This window comes from Paramisgurnus dabryanus, chromosome 11 (assembly GCF_030506205.2).
Source record: "Paramisgurnus dabryanus chromosome 11, PD_genome_1.1, whole genome shotgun sequence".
Taxonomy (NCBI): Eukaryota; Metazoa; Chordata; class Actinopteri; order Cypriniformes; family Cobitidae; genus Paramisgurnus; species Paramisgurnus dabryanus.
The window spans coordinates 25610938-25622828 of record NC_133347.1 but is presented as its reverse complement, the minus strand read 5'-3'; the positions used below and the strand labels follow the sequence as shown (position 1 = coordinate 25622828).

General features: G+C 44.9%; 1 long non-coding RNA gene across 2 annotated transcripts; it reads right to left on the bottom strand.

Moving 5' to 3' along the window:
- Positions 1–7217: 7217 nt before the first annotated feature.
- LOC135730101 (uncharacterized) lies at positions 7218–10390 on the bottom strand. 2 transcript variants are annotated; one of them, XR_010525872.2, is made up of 3 exons: positions 10187–10390; positions 8989–9135; positions 7218–8880 (listed from the first exon to the last, which is right to left on the bottom strand). It is a non-coding gene; the product is annotated as an uncharacterized lncRNA (long non-coding RNA). The 2 variants fall into 2 exon arrangements; XR_012337866.1 differs by having other exon boundaries at positions 8999–9135.
- Positions 10391–11891: the final 1501 nt, after the last annotated feature.

The window sequence follows — 11891 nt, the reverse complement described above, 5'->3', positions numbered from 1 at the left end:
AGTGGGCCCTGAGCGAAAAGTTCAAGGACTACCTGTGGGGAGCTAAGGTAACAGTCATCACCGATAACAACCCTCTAGTACATTTACAGACGGCGAAGCTGGGGGCCGTGGAACAGCGATGGGTGGCTCAGCTGGCCAACTTTGATTATAAGCTGCAGTATCGGCCGGGACGAGAGCATACGAACGCGGACGTCCTCTCAAGACTACCTGAGGGAAAGAGCCCCAGACGCCAGGGGTATCAAAAGGAGGATAGCCGTGAGGAGGGCTACATGATCGGGGCCGTGGAGGCGCCAGGAGGTCAGCAGGAAGCTGCACCAGGGATTGGGGGTGGGACCCCCGCCGCTGGATAGAGAGGCAGGCCCAGGACCGGGACGTGTGCCAGGTGAAAATGTGGGTAGAGCAGAGCAAACGGCCAACGTCGGCGGAAAGATTGGCCCAGACGGAGACTGGGAGAAGATTACTGGGGCAGTGGGAGAAGTTAGAGCTACAGGAAGGAGTGCTTTGTAGGAAGACCCGCGACCCGAAGTCGGGCGAGGAAGTGAGCCAGATCGTGGTACCCGCCGACCAGGTAAACGCATTAGTCACAGCCTATCATGACCAGTTGGGACACCAGGGACAGGAGAGGACCGTATCCCTACTACGGAGATTCTTTTACTGGCCTGGGCTGGAGGCGTCTGTGCATGACTCAATTCAAGCCTGCCCCCGGTGTACACTGTTTAAATCTAGACGAGAGGCCCGAGCGCCGATGGTACCCATCCATGCAAAGGCCCCCCTCCACATAATGGCAATGGATTTCCTGACGCTGGGCCGTCCCCAGGACCGTTATCAGAACATCCTGGTGATCACAGACCTGTTTACTAAGTACGCCTGGGCGGTCCCGACGCTTGATCAGACAGCCAACACCACCGCCACAGCTCTATGGCGCAATGTGTTCCAGACATTTGGATGTCCCGAGTTTCTGCACTCCGACCAAGGGACCAATTTCGAATCTAAAGTAATCCGTGAGTTGTGCCAGTTGTATGGATGCACTAAAACCCATACGACATCATATCATCCCCAGGGAAATGGAAGCTGTGAGAGGTTTAATCAGACCCTATTGGGACTACTGGGGACGTTGGATCAACGACAGCAGAGCGACTGGGTGAGTGCTTTACCAAATCTTCTGCAAGCATACAATAACAGTGTTCATAGCACGACGGGGTATGCCCCCACTTACCTGATGTTCGGCAGACACGTCCGGATGCCCACTGACCTGGTCCTGGGAGTGGCCGCGGACCGGGAAGAAGTGAGTGTGACGGAGTGGGTGGGGCGCCACCACCAGCGGTTACATTTTGCATATGAGCAAGTGTCAAAGAAGATACAGACAGCGGGAGAAAGGAACAAACGGTTGTACGATCGGACTGCTCGAGATGCCCCCCTGTTACCAGGTGAGAGGGTCCTGGCGAGGGATAACCGGCGACAGGGAAAAGGAAAGCTGAGCGACCGCTGGGAGGCTATCCCGTATGTGGTCTGTAAGCAGCAGAGGCCGGGACAACCGGTGTATACCATCCGGCCCGAGGGAAAACCTGGGCCCGAGCGGGTGGTACACCGAAACATGCTTCGCCCCTGCCCGAACTACCCCGAGGCTGCGAAGGAAGGGCCCATGGAACCAGTACCGGCGGCCCCCTGGACGGAGGGATGGGCTGTGGTACCGGGTCGACCTGTGGTGGCGCTGCCCCCGGCGGCTCAGATGCAACCAGCGCTGGCACCCGAACCGGTTGAACCTCCAGCTGCCCAGATGCAGCCAGAGCTGGCGCCTGAACCGGCCGAACCTCCAGCTGCCCAGAGGCAACCAGAGTTAGCACCCGAGCCCGTTGAACCCGATTCACCCGTGAGACGTTCCCAACGGGAGAACCGAGGACGCCCCCCGGCCCGGTACGGTGAGTGGACGACACCGAGGCATTCCAGGGACTAGAATGCATTGGCGGGGGAGGATGTCACAGGAGTGACGATCTTTTAGGCGGAACCAAAAATTTGGAAAGTTTTGGTTCCGCCCGGATGTTTCCGCCCGGGCCGGGAAGAGAAAACACCGGACATCCGGTAGCACCGCGAGGGCTGTAATCAGCCAAACTACGGACAGCTGTGAGTTATTAACAAGAGCGCCGGGTGATTGGACGAAGGCAACACCCAGGCAGATACTTAAGAGCAGTTTAAACCACAGTTGTTGTTGTTGTTAGGACGAGTGTTGGTGTGTGCTGCAGCGCTGAGTTAAACTCACCGGGTACGCCAGTCGGATTACTGGACTCGCTCTCTCTCTCTTTGTGCATCGTGGGATTTCGGCTGATGCAGATATTGAAGACCTTACGGGTTGGAAAGTAAACGGAGACTGACCTTGTAGGAATGAAGTGAAAGAAGACGGAACGTGCTATCGTGAGTACCCATCTGTGTAGTGGTGGTATTGACGACTGGAGAAAACGTTATCTGTGTAGCTGGAATTATCATACGGAGGAGTTAACCTAAGGAAACGTGAGATAACCGAAGCACCACAGTCGTGAGTAAACGAATTCATTCATTGAGTGTACCTTGTATATACTTGACCTGGATATCTTTTAAGCGCTTTCCAGCAAGAGTGGGTGGCCCTGCCCCTGAGTCAGCGTGGTGGGTGAGCCACCGGATCTTTGTGTGAGACAGCCACAGTGACGGAAAACAACTGCTAGGCCGTGTTACCATCTCCACATTCTTGCCCAGAGCGAGGCGAAGGAAGACGGGCGTCTATTGTGTGCACTGAGAGTGGTGGGTGAGTCTTGGATGTAGAAATTTCACTTTGAAGTGGTGCTGTGTATATTGCAGTGAGATTGCTGTGTCGTGTCTGACGTACCCCGCCTCCAGTCACTCGCTAGGGGCGCCGAAGAGGAAAACGGATCCTAGAATAAACCTGTGTACGATTATGCTGTGAGTGTGTTTCAGCCTTAGAAAACCACGGAGTAGTTCCTGAAGTACTTTCGTAGCCAGACGCTTGGCGGACTTGTGTTAGGAGTGGCGGTGAAGACCTGTACGACAGGCGGTGTGAGTATTACCAGTTTCATTGCTACTTTACCCGTGTGCCGTTTATCATCACAGAGACAGAGGCGAAGGAGGTCCGCTGCCCCGAGGTCTCTACAAAGGGGCGCCCCGGTCCGGTGTTCGATTGCCAACGGGCGTCGAGGAAAGGGCAGCGCTCGACCCGGTGTGACGGCGTGACACTCCCGCCCCTCTGGGGAACCAACGAGTCAGCCGAGAGGGTTTGGTCCCCGGCGCTATCTTGGAAACCACTGTCGGTCGATGCAGTACGCCTAGCCGTGATCGTAAGTCCGCCACCCCGAGAAGTAGAGCATAACCTGTTCAGTCTGTCCATCAATAGGGAAGAAAGCTGTCGTCTGTGGAAGAAGAGAGAGAGAACCAGTGTGAGCTCCAAGGAGACCCGTTGTGAAGGAGAACCATACGTACCAGAAGCTGTAATCAGCGAAGAGGTGAGAGAACTAACCGAGAACGATTCACTGTGCCTTTGTGTCCCAGCTGTTGTCTGTGGAGGAAGCGAGAGAGAACCAGAGTGAGCTCCGAGGAGACCCGTTGTGAAGGAGAACCATACGTACCAGAAGCTGTAATCAGCGAGGAGGTGAGAGAACTAACTGAGAACGATTCACTGTGCCTTTGTGTCCCAGCTGTTGTCTGTGGAGGAAGAGAGAGAGAACCAGTGTGAGCTCCAAGGAGACCCGTTGTGAAGGAGAACCATACGTACCAGAAGCTGTAAACAGCGAAGAGGTGAGAGAACTAACCGAGAACGATTCACTGTGCCTTTGTGTCCCAGCTGTTGTCTGTGGAGGAAGAGAGAGAGAACCAGTGTGAGCTCCAAGGAGACCCGTTGTGAAGGAGAACCATACGTACCAGAAGCTGTAATCAGCGAGGAGGTGAGAGAACTAACTGAGAACGATTCACTGTGCCTTTGTGTCCCAGCTGTTGTCTGTGGAGGAAGAGAGAGAGAACCAGCGTGAGCTCCAAGGAGACCCGTTGTGAAGGAGAACCATACGTACCAGAAGCTGTAATCAGCGACGAGCTGTCATCTGTGGGAGAAGAGAGAGTACAAGTGTGAGCACCAAAGTAACGAGTCGAGGAGGAAAATTCATACTTACCCAGCAGCTGTAGTCGGTGGAGAGGTGAGGAGACTCTCGGGAGAACGATCCACTGTGTCTTCGGGTCCCAGCGGTAGCCTGTGGAGAGAAAGAGGAACAGGAAAGGAGAGTGAGTCGACAACCAAGGAGCTGCGTGGGAAGACGGCGGAGTGCCGCGAACTACACGCAGGTACACGGACGGGAAACAGTACATACCCATATTCATTGTGATTTTATTCTGCCTCCAGGAAGGAAGAGGAGCGCGCCACGGGCAGAGGGAACCAGAGGTGGGAGCCCGTTCCCCGACGCAACTTTCACCCCCCTGTCACTCACTTGCTCGTGGCCCCTTGGAGGACAGATTCAGACATTAGTTTTAATTTCCCTTTCCCCAATCCCCCGAATCTTTTAAATATTTAAAAAAATAAAGAATATTTTTTTATACTTACCTGTTCCTCGTTGTTGTTTGGTCATTGGGTTGGTTTTGGGGACCTCCTCGAGGTGGGAATTTAGAAGGGGCGTGGCTTAACCACTAGCAGCCAGCCCCTGGCTTGTGACATAGACTCAAAGTCTAGTGTGTTTCGGGAAACACTTATTGGCGACTATGGTTAACTAATGATGCTTATGATGCAGAGGAAAACTCTGTTAACCTACCTTTTAAGTCCTTGTCTGGCCCAACTGAGATCTGTGCAATTTCTGTGAAAAAGTACAGATATATTTGCTAACATGTCAACCATGCGTGATGACATCATAATGCCACTTTCCTGTTTACTTCCTGTTGCACTAAATGAAAACAGAACAGTAAACCTCAGTGATCCGGCAGGAAGGCACTCACCATACATGCCCAGCACACGGCTCTTGGAGCCTGGAGTCTAACCTCATACCTCATTAATCTTTTCCAATACAGCCTCTGATCCACATGATGAATTGTGGCAGTAATTTGGTATCTTCTGCACTTTACAATCCCTTCTCACTGTGACTGGTCATTAATAAAGCATCCCCTAAAATTGAACAAAGCAGGCATATTTTTGACACATGTGTCTATAATGTTGCATAGGTTTACTGTAATAAATATGGTGTGCATCTGTATAGCTCTGGAACTGTCCATGGAGAGATGTCGTAACATCAGTTCGGCAGTCGGCAACTATACATTGCCAAGAAGAAAACTGTACTGCACATAAGTTGCTTTTTCATTGCTCATGTTTCAGATGTTTCTCGTAAAATTCTGAAAGAGAAATAAAAATAGACACAAGCAAAAAAGTCATATGGAGACTGGAGCTATAGCACAAATAATTCGATGAGAAAGGTTTGAATAAAATTTTTGACTTAATTTTTCTATTATAGGAGAGGTACATAATAGTACTTTTCACGTGAGAACAATCTGATAAACCTGAAACTTTACATAAAAATCTCTTTTTTTTCACATTTTATATCTTTGCTGTCCAAGGCTAAATAAATGAGATAATAAATGTATCTTATAATTTATCTTTCCTACTCGTGGAACTGCATATAATTTATCATTCAGAAAAAAATGTAACAATTTATATCATCTGTGAATTCGTACACTGGAAAGTAAAGGTAATAGATTTTCCAGACACTATTATCTTAACTATTGCCCTCATAAAATTTGAACGAGAACAGCAGGTCACGGTACTTTTTGCTGGTGATGCTTTGAAGAGCAGATCAAATGGTGATGCATTTATAAAATGGATAATAATGAATTATCCATATTCGATAAAAACATCACCATGGATAAACAACAAAGAATCGTGTGGAAATATTTTGTTCATATAACAATTTTATTCTTCTGGTAAATGTCATAACCAAGTGTTATTTTTCAATAAGACAGCAGCAGAATTTGAATTACAGTGAAACAAATGAAGCAGTACACAAGATACAAATATGGGTGTCATGCAACCAGATTTTGCCAGGTGAGAGATTTACTCAGGGCAACATGTGAACCAAGGACAACATTTTTGTAAATAAAACCTTAACCCAAACCCCAACCCTACAAAAACTGAACCCTTAAATTAGAGGGAAATGATAAGGTAGTCTAGAAGCAGCTAATCCTGGTTGTAACCTTAAACTTGAAACAAATTGTAAACTTGTCTAAAAATCTAATTAAAATGTTACCCCAGGGTCAACATAATGTCAACAAACTCAACTAATCCTAGTGAGAGATGAATGAGAGACAGCAGACAGAGCAGGCAGAGAAAAAATAATAAAAGACAAAAGATCAAAAATGCTAAATAATCCAAAAGGGCGAACACGACATGACAACCCTGCTGAAAAAAACAGCATACCAGCAAGACCAGCATATGTTGTGTTTTGGTGCTGGTTTGCTAGTGAACATCAGCTAAACCAGCATCAAACCAGCATCAGCACCAGCATTGGCACCAGCTAAACCAGCACCAAACCAGCATTAGCACCAGCTAAACCAGCATTAGTACCAGCATCCCATGCTGGTCATACCAGCATATGTTGTGTTTTGGTGCTGGTATGCTGGGACCACCATCTAAATCAGCATAGACCAGCATGATTCCCATGCTGGTCCATGCTGGTTTGATGCTGTTTTTTTCAGCAGGGAAGACACAGGAACAAAAAACTATGATGAACTTGCAAGGAGCAAAAGAACAAGGGGAGACTACCCAGATAGCAAAATCTGCCTGGCCCACCACTGGGCCACATATTTGCTTGAGTTCTGGCCCAGTTCTGGCTGGGTCCCCGGCCCAGAACTGGTCCACACACTAAAAATTGGATCAAACTATTATATCTGGGCCAGTTGTGGCCCACACCCAGTAAAATAGATCTTACATACTGACTTGGCCCAGATTTGGCCAGCACACTGTAAAGTGACCCAAATTGTTTATTTGGCCCAGGTCTGGCTAGCACACTGTAAAGTGACTTAAATTGCTTATTTGGCCCAGGTCTGGCTAGCACACTGTAAAGTGACATAAATTGCTTATTTGGCCCAGGTCTGGCCCAGACCCTTTGTTTTATATGGCCGACAACATCTGCATGGTCCCTGGGCCAGATGTGGCCCAGAAATGGTAAATATTGTATATTTTTTATTTTTCAAGAAAAATACACCCATTTAAGAAGATTAAGAGCCTTTTATTAAAAAAAATACACACATCACATTAATGTGAATTAACAGTTAACAAATACATAAATATGAACATGTTTTAACATGTACCAACAATTAACCAAATACATTGTAATTTTGAACATATTAATTCTTAACAAATTCAGTACACTTTACAAAAACCCAACAAATACAAACAGACATATATCTCTTACACAACACATTTTACAAGCACATAACCCACTTTATAAACAATTTAAAGGGATAGTTCACCCTTAAAATTATAATTTTCTCATAAACCACTTACCCCTGTGTCGTTCTAAACAACCAAGTGCTACGATTGTCTTCAGAATACATTTTTAGATTTTTTTATGAAAACCAGGAGGCTTTTGTCTGTCCCATTGACTTAAGTTAGTCTCACAATCTGTTTCCCAGAAAAGAATGAAAGACATCGCCAAAAAGGTCCATGTTCCATTAGTAGTTTAATAATAATATTATAAAGTGACAAGAACACTTTGTGCAAAAAGAAAATAAAACGAACGATTTCAACAATTTGTTCTCCTCCTTATTTGTTGAAAGTGTATTCAAGACCAGACTACGGCAATGCTGCTGACATCACCTGCAGCTCACGTCACTTTCTGATGTGGTTACCAATGTTTTTTTTCTATGCTCTTTTTTTAAAGCATAATGCAAACATTGTAACAACACTTAAACAGCCCAAATAAATGTACAAATTACTTGGCAGCCTATTCTGTCTGTACGCTGGCAACTACGTCAGCAGGTGACGTCAGCAGCAGGTGACGTCAGCATGATGCGCCGTAGTCTGGTCGTTAACAGGCTTTGAACGACCAAGGAGAAGAACAAATCGTTGAAAAAAAATTTCATTGAAATACTGATGGAACACTGAACTTTTTGGCAATGTCTTTCATTCTTTTCTGTGAAACGGATTGTAAAACTAACTGAAATCAATGGGACGGACAGAAGCCTCCCAGTTTTCATCAAAAATATCTAAAAACGTGTTCTAAAGACAATCTAAGCACTTGTTGGTTTAGAACGACAGAGGGGAAGTGATTTATGATAAAATTGCAATTTTGGGGTGAACTATCCCCTTAAGCAATTACAGCGAGACAACATGTAAAACAAATTAATTAACATTTAAAGAAAAATATTCTCTCTCACACACACACCACACACACAGGTTGGCATATGTGATTTACCGGGACAATTACATAGACACAATGCATTTAATACTGTACAAACTGTATATTCTATTGCCTTAACTTACCCCAGTCCCTAAGCCCAACCATAACAAAAATCTGTTGGAAGTCTTTAATCTATGAAAAAGTATCACTTAGTATTGTGTCCCTGTAAAGCATGTTTATAGCATATTAAACATGTCATTATACACTATTCCCCATAAACCACATATACCAACCCACCCGCGCACACACACCTCTCACACACAAACCAAGTAATTAAAACAAGTTAAACACATTTAACCAAAACACCACCACTCTTTTTACAGAACAAAACATTCTCCTTTGCAGACACAAACACAGGCGCTAACACTAACTGCTTTTCTTTTGCTAAAGTTGTCTCTTGCACCCACCCTCTCGATCGAGCTACCTCTTCATTGTCCCCTCCACAACTGTAACCTTCTCCGAACTGCATCTTTAAAATAATTAATCCATATTGTCATTGTGAAATCTTTAACATTTAATGAGCATATTAAAAAGAAATGTCTAATTTTATTAACAAATAATTAACAGATATATTTACCAATCACTACCTCTCTGAGTTGGAGGGTGGCAAATAAAGTCTTTTCCATCCAGTTGAGGTTTTAAGCCAGGGAGTTGTCAGTCGCCCTCTTCAATGCCATGTGCAGTCTCGTACATCTGTCCCGCCAATAAGCCCCAACCAGTTAACCTGAAACAGATTTATAGTCTTAATAGTTGGTCATAGTTTCATACAGGACACAGGTCATACAGTAGTTGATTGCTTATATCAAAGAGGTGATGCATGCTATTTCTTGTGTGCTAATTTAAGAAAAGTTGTGTGCAATCCATAGAAGTAAACTGTTGTGTGTTTGTTGAAGTCCAAGAACAGAGATTTAATTTGAAGAAGATAACTGGCGTCATTGTTTACTTACACTGTAAAAAAATTCTGTAGAAATTACAGTATTACTGGGTATTACTGGCAACTAGCTGCCAGTAACTTACTGTAGATTTTACATTTATGTTATTTACTGGCAACAATTTGTTCAAGTTAAATGAACATGAAACATTTTCAGTCTTTAACTTCTACAGTAAGTTAATTACAGATAATTTTTTACAGTGTAGGGTTTTGTACATTTGCACATCGTTCACATGTCTCCAACACTTACACATCAAAGGTTGTGTAAATTTGTGAATCTGAAAATACGTGCCCTGCTGAAAAAAACAGCATACCAGCAAGACCAGCATATGTTGTGTTTTGGTGCTGGTTTGCTAGTGAACACCAGCTAAAACAGCCTCAAATCAACACCATCACCAAACCAGCATAAGCACCAGCATCCAACGCTGGTCATACCAGCAAGCCACAGCATATGTTGTGTTTTGGTGCTGTTATGATGGTGACCACCAGCAAAGACCAGCATAATTCCCATGCTGGTTTGATGCTGGATTTTTCAGCAGGGTGCTCTTTAACTTCTTAACTACTTTAGCTCAAATAAGGTTGTGTGTACTGCTCCTTTTTATGAAGACATGAACGTGTGTCTGAATTCTCTGCTTGATTATTAAAAACCTGTTAACCTGCACGAGGACGACGACTGGTTATTTACATCTTTCTAAATGGATTCAGCTTACTAACAACAATATTTAAGCTAACGTGATAGCTGGCTAAATGTGCAGGAAAATTCACGTTTTGAATATGTAGCAAACAATTCCTTTTCATTGTTATCATGCATTTTTAACATATAAAAACTAAATCAGTGACTTACCAGTTATTGATGATGGTGTCTGTGTCGAACGGGAGCTCAGCTTTGTGCTCTGCTTGATTCAAATCATAACAGCAGTCGTGATGTTGCCGTTCAACAGCTAGAGGGCTGATAACCACATCACGGAATCGGGCCGTGTATTGTATACTGTCCGTCTGAAGCATAAACATTTTTAAATTGCCGCCAAACAGCGTTACAACTGGCATGTGTCAGTTGCACTGGCATTGGGCCACATACTGAATTTCTGACATCATACACATCTTGGCAGTATATCAAACCATAATCGGTCCAGGCACAATGCAATGTAGTCGGTCCGACAACACAATGCCAGATTCGGCCCGATTACACTGAGACACTACTTTAGTAGACCCGGACTTCAGCTGAGTATGCTTACACTCGGGCCAACAGCTATAAATAGTGTTTACTACTGGTATACTATTTCCTCATCTGGGCCAGTTCTGGCGCATACACTAAAAATCTGTCCGGCTTTCAGCCGACACTGGCGGAAAAAAGCCAGAATCGGGCCAGAACTGACTGCTATCTGGGTAAATACCAAACGAATTGGGGAGAAAATGAGGAACAGGTGGGTGACGCAGGTGAAGGAAATCAGTGATGATGAGATCACCCTGGTGACAGACGCGCACGTGAGGAACTGTCAAAACACAAAACACCACAAACACAGAGAAGGAAAAAGACAGAACGGTCGAAAGACCGAGATCTTGACACAAACAAGCTGACCGAGACCCCCTTGAAGAGGTGGTCCTGGTACGCTTTCAAATGAACTCTAGAGCTGTTCATTTGTGGTGTGAATACGATCCGAGATCGAACCGACATAACTGCAAAAGTACTGTGCTTTTTGGAGTAAACCAGCTGCCGTAGTCAGCTGTCCTGTGCATTTTGGCATGAGGAAGTGTTTGTTGTTTTCAAGCTGCATCTGCGATTCATTCTGGAAATTAACAGTTTGTCTAGAGTGCTGTATATAAACTATGTATAACAACCACGGACATAACTACAGCGCGAAGTCGTATGTCCATGGTGTCTGCTGTATTTTCCTCCTTTTTGTTTACTTCCGGGGTTCCGTTGGAATTTCATGCATGTTGATTCTGACCAATTGAGAAGCAGTTGAGGAAATACATTCAAATACATGTGGCCAATGAGTAATGTGGATGTTATCATTGACTGAATTTTGGTTCATTTTCAACTGGAGCAGACCAGTGCGATCAGTGTGGTGTGAAAAGGAACCAAAACTGCTAAAAAAGCTACAATGTATCATTGCCGGACAGGGCCTGAAGTTAACTTTTTTGACCTCCAGCCACTGTGGCAGGTGGATTTAAAAATAAAAAGTTTGTCTAGGGTGCTATATACAAACTATGTATGACAACCACTCGCATCTTCGTATGTGCACTATTGAGTGCCCTTAAACCTGCGCGCGCACAAACAGACGAAGGGGGAATTCCAAACTGCGCACATAAACGCCCCACATACATTGTTTTTCATTACTCTATTTGCAAAATGTATGTTAATGTATGACACAGTAGCGCAACTCTCTCTAAAGTTTACACATCAAGAGTTCTGATCCGTCACAGCACTACACATCTGTGCAACTGTGATTGTATAATTACAATGTGCAACATTAACTCGTATAATGAAAATTACCATATGATTTAATCACCGTCAAGCAATCCTCCATGTACATGATTATCTTTTT